Source organism: Cupressus sempervirens, chromosome 5 (genome assembly GCF_028749045.1).
Source record: "Cupressus sempervirens isolate cs-2001-9-10 chromosome 5, ASM2874904v1, whole genome shotgun sequence".
NCBI classification, from domain to species: Eukaryota; Viridiplantae; Streptophyta; class Pinopsida; order Cupressales; family Cupressaceae; genus Cupressus; species Cupressus sempervirens.
Genome location: NC_143122.1, coordinates 353,221,102 through 353,233,650, shown reverse-complemented (window position 1 = coordinate 353,233,650; position 12,549 = coordinate 353,221,102). Strand labels below are relative to the sequence as shown.

Below are 12,549 nucleotides of genomic sequence, written 5' to 3'. Positions count from 1 at the left end.
TTTGATCTTGTATTAATCAAACCCAAGAAAGAAAAGTAACTCTTAGAACAAAGTTAATTCACCAGCTTGTGGATTAAAACAAAAACATAACACAAACCAGCAAAACGTTAAATTAGCAATACCTCAAGCGTCTTCTGTACCACCAAAATCATTTCCTTTGGTAGGTCTAATCACATTGTAGATTGCAAAGACAACTATGAACATTACTGTCTCCTTTGCCTTTTTATTCTCTCAAGAGCACCCATGGGTTCTTCTCGTTCTCTTTGTTTTCCATTACCGTCCCCTACATTGTCTTGAGTCTGTGTTTTGTCTGCCAATTCTCCAAAAGGAGCAGATAGGACATCTTTTTGTGCAACTTCAACCCTTTCATCATTCTTGTTGTCTTCATTACTCTCTTCTTGTAATTCAATATCTTCTGGATTAGCAGTTATCTTCCTAACTCCACCTGATGTGCACATCACCCCAGCTTGGGAGTCCACTCCAACACTAACAAATCCCAACGATCGCATTCCATCTTTTGGAGCCGTTCTGGGAACAGCTGCTGGTGCTAATTGTTTTTCCAGAACAGCCAATTCATCTTCAGGCACATCAGCCTGCTTAAGTGTGTCAACTGTCTCCTTAAATTTCAGCTTCTCCAGATCCTTTTGCATCAAATATTCTGGTAGTTTAGAATGTGCCTGCAATATAACACTCTCAAAGTCAGGAATAACAGCTTTAATAACCTTGGTTATAGAAAACATGACAAATAACTGTGGGTTATTGCAAGTTCCCACAGAATTCAAATAATTTTTGGTAACATGTAAATTAAACATTCATTATAATTCGTGTAGGATGTGCAAATTTGCACTCTGCTATTTATTTTCTATTCCTAAATGAAAATTTAAAAAGCATAAAGATATATTGCCTGAAATGCAAACCTGGCTGTAGCTAGCCAACATACTGCGTTTGATTCGTAGCATTTCCCTGAAGGTATCCTCATTTCCATTCTGTACCTCAAACTCATGCCACTTGTTCCAGACATCTTGATCAGAACCTGGATCAGCCATTTGTGCACTGTATACATAGATCTTGCGTGCCCGATCTATCTCCACCAATATCCTCTCCTGCTTAGCAAAATTCGTACACATTACCTTCACATATTTATCTGGAAGCTCTGATTCAATAGCTTTCTGTCGTAGAAAGATGAATAATATTAGAATTTTGTGGCTAGCAATGGAAACAAAATTTAAATAAAAGTTGAAGCAGAGGATTTATTGTAGAAACGGAAACTGAAACTGAAAAGAAAAATTCTTAGACACTGCTCTAATTGTAGAACTAACCAAATAAATATCCCTGGTTTCTGGAACACCAAAATATTCTGCTGTGCGAGCAATGTAAAGATCATATATCTCCATTTTCTCATGATCAGGAACAGCCTTTGCAGCACGATCATACACTTCCATCGCACGCCGTGCAAGTCCATAGTCCTCTTCCAGCTTGGCATATTGCAAATACAAGGGTTTTACATTTTCTGCTGGTGCCTGAAAGGACAAAAATAAGTCAGTTCTGATGAAAGCAAGCAATACATTAGGTATAAACCTTTCAAATAAATAAAATAATATAAAAACAATAATGCCCAATGTGTAAATCTGTCCATTATTTTTAATTGCAGAAATGATACTTGGGATCAGAGAGCAAGTTTTTATATTTTTAAGTCAATGGAAGATAATAACATAACAATGAGTAGAAAAAGGAAGATGGATAAAACCCTAAAAGAGGCCTCGAAAACTTGCTACAAAAATTACATTTGAGTTATGAAACATATGTCTAATCATGCAGGAGGAAGGGGTAGGCATAAATTAAGGTCCATCATACCTGACACCACAACAGCCTGAAAGTGTTCATGAATGACTCAGGAAAATGGATGGGATGAGCAAACAAGAAAAGAAAAGATGCAGAAGGAAGAGTAAGATCATAATAATTTGGCAGAATGGTAGTCTTCGGAACTCAAGATATTATATTATGTAGTCCAGGATCAGATCTATTTAAAAAACAATCGGGACAAGAAAAAAATCTACAAAAAACAACTCAGAGAGTACAAAAAGAAAGATCAACGAGGAAAGAGCAATTATTCTAACTTCTAACTGGACTCCCAAATCTGGTGTTCTTGTTCAACTTTAGCCATAGCACATTAGTCCACAAATCCAAAATAGATTATAGCATTCCACATATCCTTGTTTTAGAAGCCAAAAGTCACAAACATCTAACATATGCAATAGTACTTTGTAACATATGCAATAATACTTTGTAACCCACAGAAGAGCTATTGAAACAGCTTTAGTGAAAGAAGCATACCTGCTCAACAGCTTGCTCAAATACATCCCTACATCGTTCCAAATTCAACCCCTTATACTTGTTTACGTATTTTGAGAGATAGGTCACCCAAATATCCTTCACATGTGGATATTTAAAGATTTTGACCCCTCTTTCATATACTTCGAATGCATTCTCAAAATATTTATTCTCCTGATAACCAAAAAATAGATAACAATAGTCAATAACCCTGTCAAACAATGTTTGTTCAATAATAAAGAACAGGGAGAAGTCGATAACCCTGTCTAAATAATTACCTCTAGCAGATTGGCATAATTTATAATAATTTGTGGAGTAGCAATCTTTAAATCAAGTATACGTTCATATAGTACACATGCGGACTCTAATGTTCCTAGACTCTCCTCCAAGTCCACAAAGAATGTCCAAAGCTTCAATGACATGTGCAGCCTCATCTGTACTGGACCATTGGCATCAGCAGCAACTGCACAAAAAAAAGTTCAAAATTAATGCAAGAATTAGTACAGTTTTTTTAATCATTATTTATTACTCAGAAATTTTTGGGAACTTAAAAAAATCATTCAAGCTTCCTACTTGAAAACAAACTCTGCAGATTAGTTGTAAAAAAAATTTAATCATCAAGGACCTGAAGGACCTAAAAGAGTTGCATTACGGTTTGAGGAGCTTGGGATTGATAAATTAGCAACACAATTGAAGAACAAAAACAGCTAAGTTCAGCTTGGGGAAAACAGAATTTATTTTGGAGTGGATATGATAGAAGAAACTAGAAAGTCTTCAGACTTGGCAGAAAGAATATCAGTGTGTTATGTTTCTTCACTGGCAGAAAGAATGAAACAATGTTCTTGCCAGCCTAAGAGGCATTACATGTAGTATTTGGAAGGTATAAATAAGAAGTTGAAAACAAAGTCATGATGGATTTAATTGATTGTGGCTCCAATGAATAAAGCAGATTACCACAGACCTTGTGAGAAGATTCTTAAGCAATTTTAATGCATAGATTTCCCCGATATTTTGGCTGACATTTTCCAGACTTGTAAGCAGATTTAAGCAGACGTATGAGCAGTTCATATCAGACCCTCACAAGCAGAGAATTTTGAAGAATGTTAAGCAGATTTTTAAGGTGTTTTGTTGCAAATCTTTTGGGCAAATATGTACAGATCTTCAGTAGACCATGGGGAGATTTTGAGCAAACTGATACTGAATTCCAGAACTAATTGAAGAAGGAGATCAATTATTTATCCTTTCATTTTATTGGATAAGACATCAATTGTTATGGTGAATAAAGATCATTAGGACAATCTAAAACCCTTGGAACAATCCAAGAATTTGGTCTAAATGGAAACTTCAAGAACATAGTTCCAGACTTATATCAAAGGTAGAGTTGAAAGATAAGATGGCAGTCCGTAGAACGTAATAAAGAAAGGCAAACCTTGTGTTGCCTGGATGACAGTACAACAATCCAAAAAGAGCTATCAACTTTCTAGACCAAGAAGAGGACACGAGAGGGACAAGGGTTTTGAGAATCAAACCTACATGGAAGGGTAATGAAAATTGATAAATTGATTACCCCAAAAGATGGATATAATCCAGGTTGGACAATCCTATCTCTTGTGGGCTAAGCGATGAATTGATTACCCCACGAGATGGATCTGGTCTTGGTAGAATGTTCTAGCCTCTTATGGGCTAAATGATGAATTAATTAACCCTAGGGATAGATCTAATCCTGGTTGGACATTCCTGCCTTTTGTTGTAGTGCCTCTCTCATTTGACTTTTGTAAGTCATCCCAATGGATGCAACCTTGTTGATCTCTCCTTGAGAAGAGATCGTGATTGGGACCATGAGTGGTCTACACCCTTGAGGTGATTGGATTTATGTTGCTGTATCAGTTGCTTTGATTATGCTTATGGCTGATTTATGAGATTATGATGTGTTAGATAGTTCACTGAGGTTTGTGCCAATGGTTATCAGGATCGATGCGGTATCATGATGTTGTTCTGTGATTACCCAGAGATGTGTGCAAAGATTGCACTGTGTACTATTATCTTGCTACACTCGACTAAGTTCCTATAGCAGTGGTTAGTCATGTTTATGACTATGCTCGCTTATGTGTTTTAAGTGCCTTTTTAATGTTGTTTAAACAACCATTATTAAATGCTTAAATAATTAGAAATGGATTGTCCATGTTGGATTCATTGGTTATGTGCTGCAGATATTTATCTTATTATATTTTGACCTGAGAGATACTTGTTACTCATGTTATGTTTTACATTTGAGATGACCTGAGGGTTAGATGTTATACTTTGATTTCAATATCATAGATGTTAGACTACTATGTCGTTTAATTGATCATATTTGCATGATGATGCCATTTTGAGATGATAGTATGTTTTATGATGTTATCTGGTTATCCGGTATTTGGACATATCTTTGATTATGTTATGTGATGGATTTAATGCTATGGTTACTTACTTCATTCTTGCTTCATTATGCTATATTTGAACGTGAGTGATGTAAATAGATTATTTCAGTATAATTGAATAAATGGTTAAATTAGGCGATTTAATGCATTTATTACTTCGGCTAAGTTATTATATGCAATTGCACTTGATCGTGTATTTTATTGTGCAGGATTTATATCTCTAGCAATGGCACATGGAGTTAGTGATTCAACTGTCCACGTTTTACCAATGTTGTCCTTGTATGGTTGACGTATCTTATTTAATTGTTTAATTAAACCTTCTAGTGATTTGATAAATTTGGACTCATTTGCATTATGTGATTAGATCAGTGAGCGTGTCTATGCATTTAGAGTTTTGCATTGTCACAAAGTTGTTAAGAAAATTTCTATGATTTCTGGTAGCTTTGCCATAGATGAATTCCAATTACTTGGAATAGCCTGTTTTTATTTGGGTTGTTTTGGGATTTAAGTAGTTCTCCTGGTTATTTGCCCTAATCCATTATTCACTCAAAAAGTGAATAAGTATCCAAAAAGGAATTTAATTCCTTACTTCTCACTTTTAAATTAAAAAATTTGAGAGTAAAACCCAAAATCCTCTTCATGAGGAATTACTATTTTGTTCGTCGTGGGAGCTACGGGTGTGGGATCATCGTGAGATTAGTCTCGTTTGATCCAGCTCAGAGAGACCTTGGATTGCCGCAATTTTCGGCTATTGCAAGGCAGGGCTCTCCCATTTTATTGTTTCAGCTCCGTTTCTACTTTTGTTTTTGGTAGTCGTTTGTTAGGAGGCTGAGAACTAGTGTTCCCTCTATTTATGTATGCTAGCTCTACTCGGTTGGGTGGGTATGAGCATTTCCTTGTTTTTTGGGATGAGGGTTTGGGGTTTTGCACCATTATGTTGGTTGTTTTTACATACAGACTCCAAACCCATATTTTATTGGATTTTTGTGGCTTTTGTGCCCTAAGACCAAATGGGTTTTATTTTTGAAGTTTTCCAAGTTTTAGGATTTTTACCTCGATTTGTGTGTTGCCCTATTTTCTCGAGTTTTCTTGGCATGATGTTGGTCGTGGACCTGGATCATCCGTTAGGATGCCAGTTAGATCATTGTTGCATCTTTATGTTTGCATTGGGATGCGTGTTGCATCCGTACTCCCAGCTTTGTGTTTGGTTGAGTGGATTTATACTTGGTGTTATTGTTTCTTTTGGACCCTTATTATTTCGTGGACACTAGGATTCGTGTAAAATCCATACTCTCGAATTGAGGTCAGTTGAGTGAGTTCATGATGTTTGGTCTTGTTGCATCATTGGGATTCGTGTAGAATCCATACTCCCGGATTGAGGCCGGTTGAGTGAGTTTATGATGTATGGTTTTATTGTTCCTTTGGATTCATGTAGAATCTGTCCTCTCGAGCTATTATTCGGTCAAGTGTTTTATTGCTTGTGTTCTCATCTAGCCCTTATGTTTTGGTCTTTGTGATGGTGGTGCGCCGCACACGAGCACATGTACGTGCATTTTTCGGGTGACTTGTGAGGTCCGATCTCCCGTTTGTATTTCGATGGAGTTATGTTCATTTGGGGTTGGGTTGGAAATATGCATGCCTACAGGCACTCACTGTGTGATGAGTATGGGTATGTAGGGTAAGGTCAGTGGAGGGGCTTCCCTCACAACCATGGTGTCCTAGCCCAGGTTGGCATTAAGGAGTTCTAATAAGTGATAACTTAATTAATTGTTAAAAAATTAAATAAGATAAGAAATGTAATGTTGGGCTCCCAAGGGTGGTGCCGAGGGGTATGGTCAGTGATTCTTAGTCCTTGTGGTCTAGCTGAGGATGCAACATGTTAGGCTCCCGAAGGAGTACCAAGGGGTATGGTTTTTTAGCATATTCACCAACTCTGCACCAGAGTCCCTACATAGTTACCCATAGAGCATCTAACTAGGACCTGTTGTACTTGCATTGTCTCATGTTCTTGGTTTCAGTCATCATTACTGTCTGGTGTGAGTGATAGCCATGGATATTTTTTTTATGTGAGTTTGTGGTTGGATCATCATCTCCATCAGCACCGTGGGAGTGGACCTATGGGTTTCACGTGATTGAGAGGTATAGCTACCTTTGCCATTGCTAGGGACCGGTGTACAAAGACGGTCTATTGTCCTAGTGCGACCGTTGCTAAATGTTTTCACTTGGTACTTTGGGTTCTGGTGTATGCTTTCTTGTGATTTATGCTTTCATTGGAATCCTTGGATATCATGTTTAGATGATGTTAGTTTATTTGACGCATTCCCTTATTATGATGTTTAGCATATGTTAGATGATGAGTTTGATTTATTGGAATATCTAATGCTTTACTTTTAACATGTTAGATTTTTTTAGTCTTATGATGTAGTACGTTTTAGTAGTGACGTCCTCATAAGACAGCTCCAACGATCTGGTCGGTAGTTTGGGATGTTACACAGGGGGGATAGCTAGGGCCTTCGAGGTCTCATGATACTATTATGGTTGGGAGGAACTACCCATGAGTTTTGGTTGTGTTGGTGCTTTATTGTTTATGTTTTCCTTCTTATGATGTTTGGTTTATGAACCATGTTTGTACATTGCGATGTTGCTTCCCACATGTTCCTTCATATGCTGTTATGGCTTAGATGGATAGTTAATTTTACTACCTATTGCATGGTGTTGTGTATTTCTTGTGTTCGAGTGTCCAAGCCTCAATTTGTGGATCCGATACTCCCTGTTGTGGAGGAATTATCTTTTCTAGCTTTTTATCCTTTGTTTTTCTAATGTGTTGTTATGGTTCCTCGGGCGAGATTGTACTTCCTCGCACGAGCTTGTGGAAGTTTTGCGCAAGGCCTTGCATTTCCTCGCATGGCTCTTGGCACTTCTTCGCGTGAACCTCAGCACCAGTGCAGTGCTTTTGGTTGCTGAACCCAGCATTTCCTCAGGCGAGATGGTGTTTTCTCGCATGGCTCAGTCTACTTTCTTGTACGAAGAGGTACTTCCTCGTGCGAGACTATCAATTGTTATTCTTTTGCGCAAAAAACATGGGGCATCTCTGATTTTTTTGAAGAATGCAATTTGGACTTTTTTGAGTACCCTTTTGGAATGCTAGTGGTTCCATGCTTCGATAAATCAGAGATTTTGTGTTTTGATGTCACCTTTGGTGTTTGTTCTTCAGTTTGATCATGGCAGTTAGGCAATGGCATTTGGAGATCCATTAGTTGCTGAGACTGTTGGTGAAGTCTCCCGTTGCAATCTTTGTGATCCCTGTTTGATGTTGTCATGTGCATTCATACTTGTAAAAAAAAATATCTTCACTTATATTGAATCCTTGTTCCAAGGATCTTTGGGCGGGGCATTACATTTGTAGGCTAAATGAATAATTGATTAGCCCAGAGAATGGATCTAGCCCTAGCTGGACATTCCTGCCTTTTGTAAGCGATATATGAATTAATTACTCCGAGAGATGGATCTCATACCCGTTGGGTGTTTTTGCCTCTTGTGGGATAAATGATGAATTGACTACCCTAAGCAATAAATCTAGTGTTGGTTGGATGTTCCTACCTTTTATGGGAGAAATGATGAATTGATTACCTCAAGGAATTAATCTGGTCCTGGTTGGACATTCTTGCCTTGAGGCCAAGTGAACTATGTCTACATATATTCATGTGTCTGCTTTGTGTTTTCATGTGGATGTTTTGTGTACGGAACTCAAGAGAACCAAAAGATAAGAATTTTATACTTGCTATCATGCAAACATTGTTTATGCAAATTCAATTGGCACCATTATGAGATGGTCTTGATCCTTTTTCTCGAAAAATGAGAGAACTTAAGACCTTGCCAGTTCCAACTATAGATCATAATTCACACTAGACATAAGGGATAAACTGTATTCAAAGTTGCGTAGTAGGTGGTATATGGGATTTCATGGTCATTGAATTAGCGCTTGAAGACAAGCAACTTTGGGAAGGAGGACTATGATGTCCCATTTTTAAAATAAGATTTCATAATAAATAAAAATAAAATTTAAATGATTAAGTTAAATTTATAAATGGTAAAAAGGCACGAAATGAAAAGCTGCAATTCCCTCAAACATTAGAAATAAAAAGGGAGAAAAGAACTTCATTTTAAAGGTGGGTAGAGGAAGAAAGAGAAAAAGAAAGGTGTGAAGCAAGGATGAATTGATACAAAAGAGAAAAGAAATGAGAAGAAAATAAGGAACTGATCCTTCAAATGGAAGAAGTTATAAAGGGCTGCGGCTCTTCAAATAGGTAGTAATTATGAGGGTTTGTGACTCTTTAAAAGGAGGAAAAATATAATGGGTTGTGACTCTTTCAAATGGCATAAATGATTAAGGGTTGTACTTGTGGAAGATTGTGACCTTTGCAAAGGGCAGCCATGATGAAGAGGTGTGACTCTCCCACATTGGAAGATATAAAGGGGAGAGCATTTCATTTGAGGACATCCAAGGCAGAGTAATTTGGGGAATAATATATTATTTTCAAAGGTGACAATGAAAAGTGGTGGCTCAATATTAATGAAAGGTGGCGACCTTTGACCAATAAGGTATAAAGGAGGTTTCATTCCAAGTAAAAAGGAGCAGCAAGAATAAAAGAGTATTAGTCAGATTTTGAGTCCATTTGATAAAGGAGATCCACTAAAATGAGAAATCAGACTTCAGATATACAAATTATCTCATCTTGTTCGAGTAAGAATGACATCTCTAACCCCATTTTTTTAATCCTGTTTCATTTTGAACTTGTGAATTCAAGGGCAAAGTACAAGGTGATTCGTGAAGGGGATATTACAGTTTTAACATTGCATCTGTGAATAATTTAACAAAATATATATATTCTGATGTTTCAAAATGCTGGGGTTGTTGTCTATCAATCACTCTGAAACATATGTTATGAACTTATGAGACATGTACAGCATACATCTAAGATGGTGTATTGACGTATTGTTACTGAATTGTAAAGTAGACACTAAATATTCACTCTCTTGACTTAAACTGAAGTTTCAGTTTAAATTTATCTAGAAACTGTAACTACAATAACTAGTTAGTCTGGGTCCCCATGTCTGCTGGCGAGGATAATTTTATGTGCTGAATGACAATCAAGGCACCCATATTAAGATGGGTTGCCCCGAATTCAAACACTTCACAAGGAAAGCTTGAGACTCATACATATAACATCTCGGAGTTGCCAACCAATCAATGTTAATTTATAACATTTCATGGTTACCGGAGAATGCAAGATTAAAAGCTGGATACTAATTTAAATGTTGAAAGTTGCACTGATGTACTATTATACCCTTGCATATGATGAAAGTCTGGTAGATAGGACTGCAAATTGTGTCTCCACATTGAAAGACTACTAATTTTTACCAGCTAAGAAAACCAACTATGCTATAAAAGGATATACACCAGTCTAAAATGATCTCTTGCTGGAATATTTACACAAATAATTGATTTTCCTTGATATTACAGCTAATAATAGCAAGTTTGTAGACAAGAAACACTCCCAAATTTTAAGGGTGTGTGATAAGAACATAGATGTTGTACATACTACTCCAGACTATACATGATATATGTGTTATATGGCGATTCAAATGACATTAAAGAAAGGGCAGTATCTTCTGGTGATGGCAATGTGGCATTTTACAGCTCCAAAAGACAGCATTAAATTGGTTTTCTTGAATTACATAATGTTTGAAATTTTTACATAACAACATTATGAAATGTCACACTTGTTGATAAAATGGTATATTCTGCTGACAAATCCAAAAGTTAGTTAAAATTCCCATCATATTAACTTTTCCCATCAAAACAAAAGTCTAGGATTCTTTTCTCTTAGTATTACTGTTAAACTATTTAAAATTAAATAGACTTCCAATGACTGAAATTTTCAGAAGAGATTTGAACTCACCTCTGCGCTTGACTTCCATAGAAGGTTCTGCTGTTGCCCTGCGCATAAGTTCGAGTGCACCTTTGAAGTTCTTGCACCTCAACTCCATTTCTGCCCACTCACACCAAACACTAGCTAAATCATCAACTGTTTCGTAATTCACTTGAACAGCTTTCTGAAAAATTATCCTTGCATTTCCAACATCCTTGTGATTTTCATATAAGTCGGCAAAGGAAACCCACAATGTATGTGGTTTTCCAACAGCTTTCATTGGATCCACTGTTTTCACAGCTTCTGTAAATGTTAAGATTTGCCTTGCAGGGTCGTCCTTAAAAAGCTTTTCTCTCTTATGTCACTCATGCACGTTGTGAGGATTCTGTCTTAAAAGCACGCTACTGACAAGCTCAAACCGTCGATTCATCAAATTCTCCAGTCTAGCCAACCTGGGATTGAGGAAAATATTATAAAGCCAAATAATTGTATATGGTAAGGAATGTTATGAAACTGATACTTCAATTTGCCCTTTCTAGGTGTAAAATGTAAGGACGTTCATTTAAAATGGATGAGATATCTAAAAATTCAATTAAACTAGAATAAATATCTTAAATGCATCTAAATTAACAGAGAGATATCATTCTAATAATTATATAATTATTAATTATTAATTGATTCATAATTATTATATACAAGTTATTTTCATCAATGTAATTATTGATTATTCTAAGATGTTACATAATTACAATTAAATGTGCAATATAGAATATTGTGATTTTTAGCTGTTGTGGAGTGTTCTGATGGGGAAGACAGAGAATCATCCTTCAGTTCTCTCCACGCTGGCAGAATGATACTTTCCTGGCTGATTGAATCTTGGTTGTGTTTCCTTTCTACTTTCCAACTCTTTTCTTTTTATATTGTCTGTCATTGTCTTTGTTTGGTTGGCTTGGTTTTGCCACCAATTTTTATATTGAAAATCTTGTGCATACCCTAAAATCACATCCTTCAACTAGATCATGTATTAGCACCCCTTCATCTACTTGTGTTAATGAGATTTGGACCAAGTGTCACATTTTAGGACCCTCGCAATGTATATGTGTGAAGTGGAGGTTTGTCATGGATCAACATTTACCATCATATACATGTGAGGCATGGAAATCAAGGCAGAAGCTACTGTTGCATCGACAAGGATCCCAAAGAAAAATCTCGAGGCTCAAAACTTGAGATGCAAAAGCAACTGCACAAACCCTGAGGATACTGCTTTTTTTAAAGTCGAAAACCGAAACACTAGGTAGGGAAAATATGCATGTTTAAACTCACAAGTCTACAAATCAACACTTTATAAAAACAATTGAAAATCTAAGGCTGCACTGGGGTCTAATGATATCAATAACTCACCCATCTTAATAAAGGAATGAGCATCACGTGGATCTATGCGAGTTGCCTTTCTTAGAATTTCCAAAGCCTTCTCTCGCTACCCTTGTTGAGCACATATATGGCCTACAACTTTCAAGCTCTCACAGTTCTTAGGGTGAACCTCTAGAACCTTTTCAAAATTTGAGAGAGAACTCTTAAGATCTCCCAATTTCATTTAACCTGTCCCAACCCAAAGTATGGCAACACAAAATCCTGTGGCTTCTGGCTTTCCTTGACTGATGCCATGTAGTAGCGGCTAGCAATTTCATAATCACCTTTGCTATGATAAGATCGTGCAAGATTATAATATGAATGAGATTTCATGAGAGGGTGGCCTATCGAAACAAGAGCTATCTCAGTCAACTATTCATTTGGATCTCCACATTGCTAATCACTTGGATCAATGCTTTTCTCTTTCTTCACAAAATAGGTTTGGTCCCAGAGTT

General features: G+C 36.7%; 1 pseudogene; it reads right to left on the bottom strand.

The window, feature by feature from the left end:
* Nucleotides 1-203: 203 nt before the first annotated feature.
* LOC149556180 (uncharacterized) lies at nt 204-11,165 on the bottom strand (annotated as a pseudogene).
* Nucleotides 11,166-12,549: the final 1,384 nt, after the last annotated feature.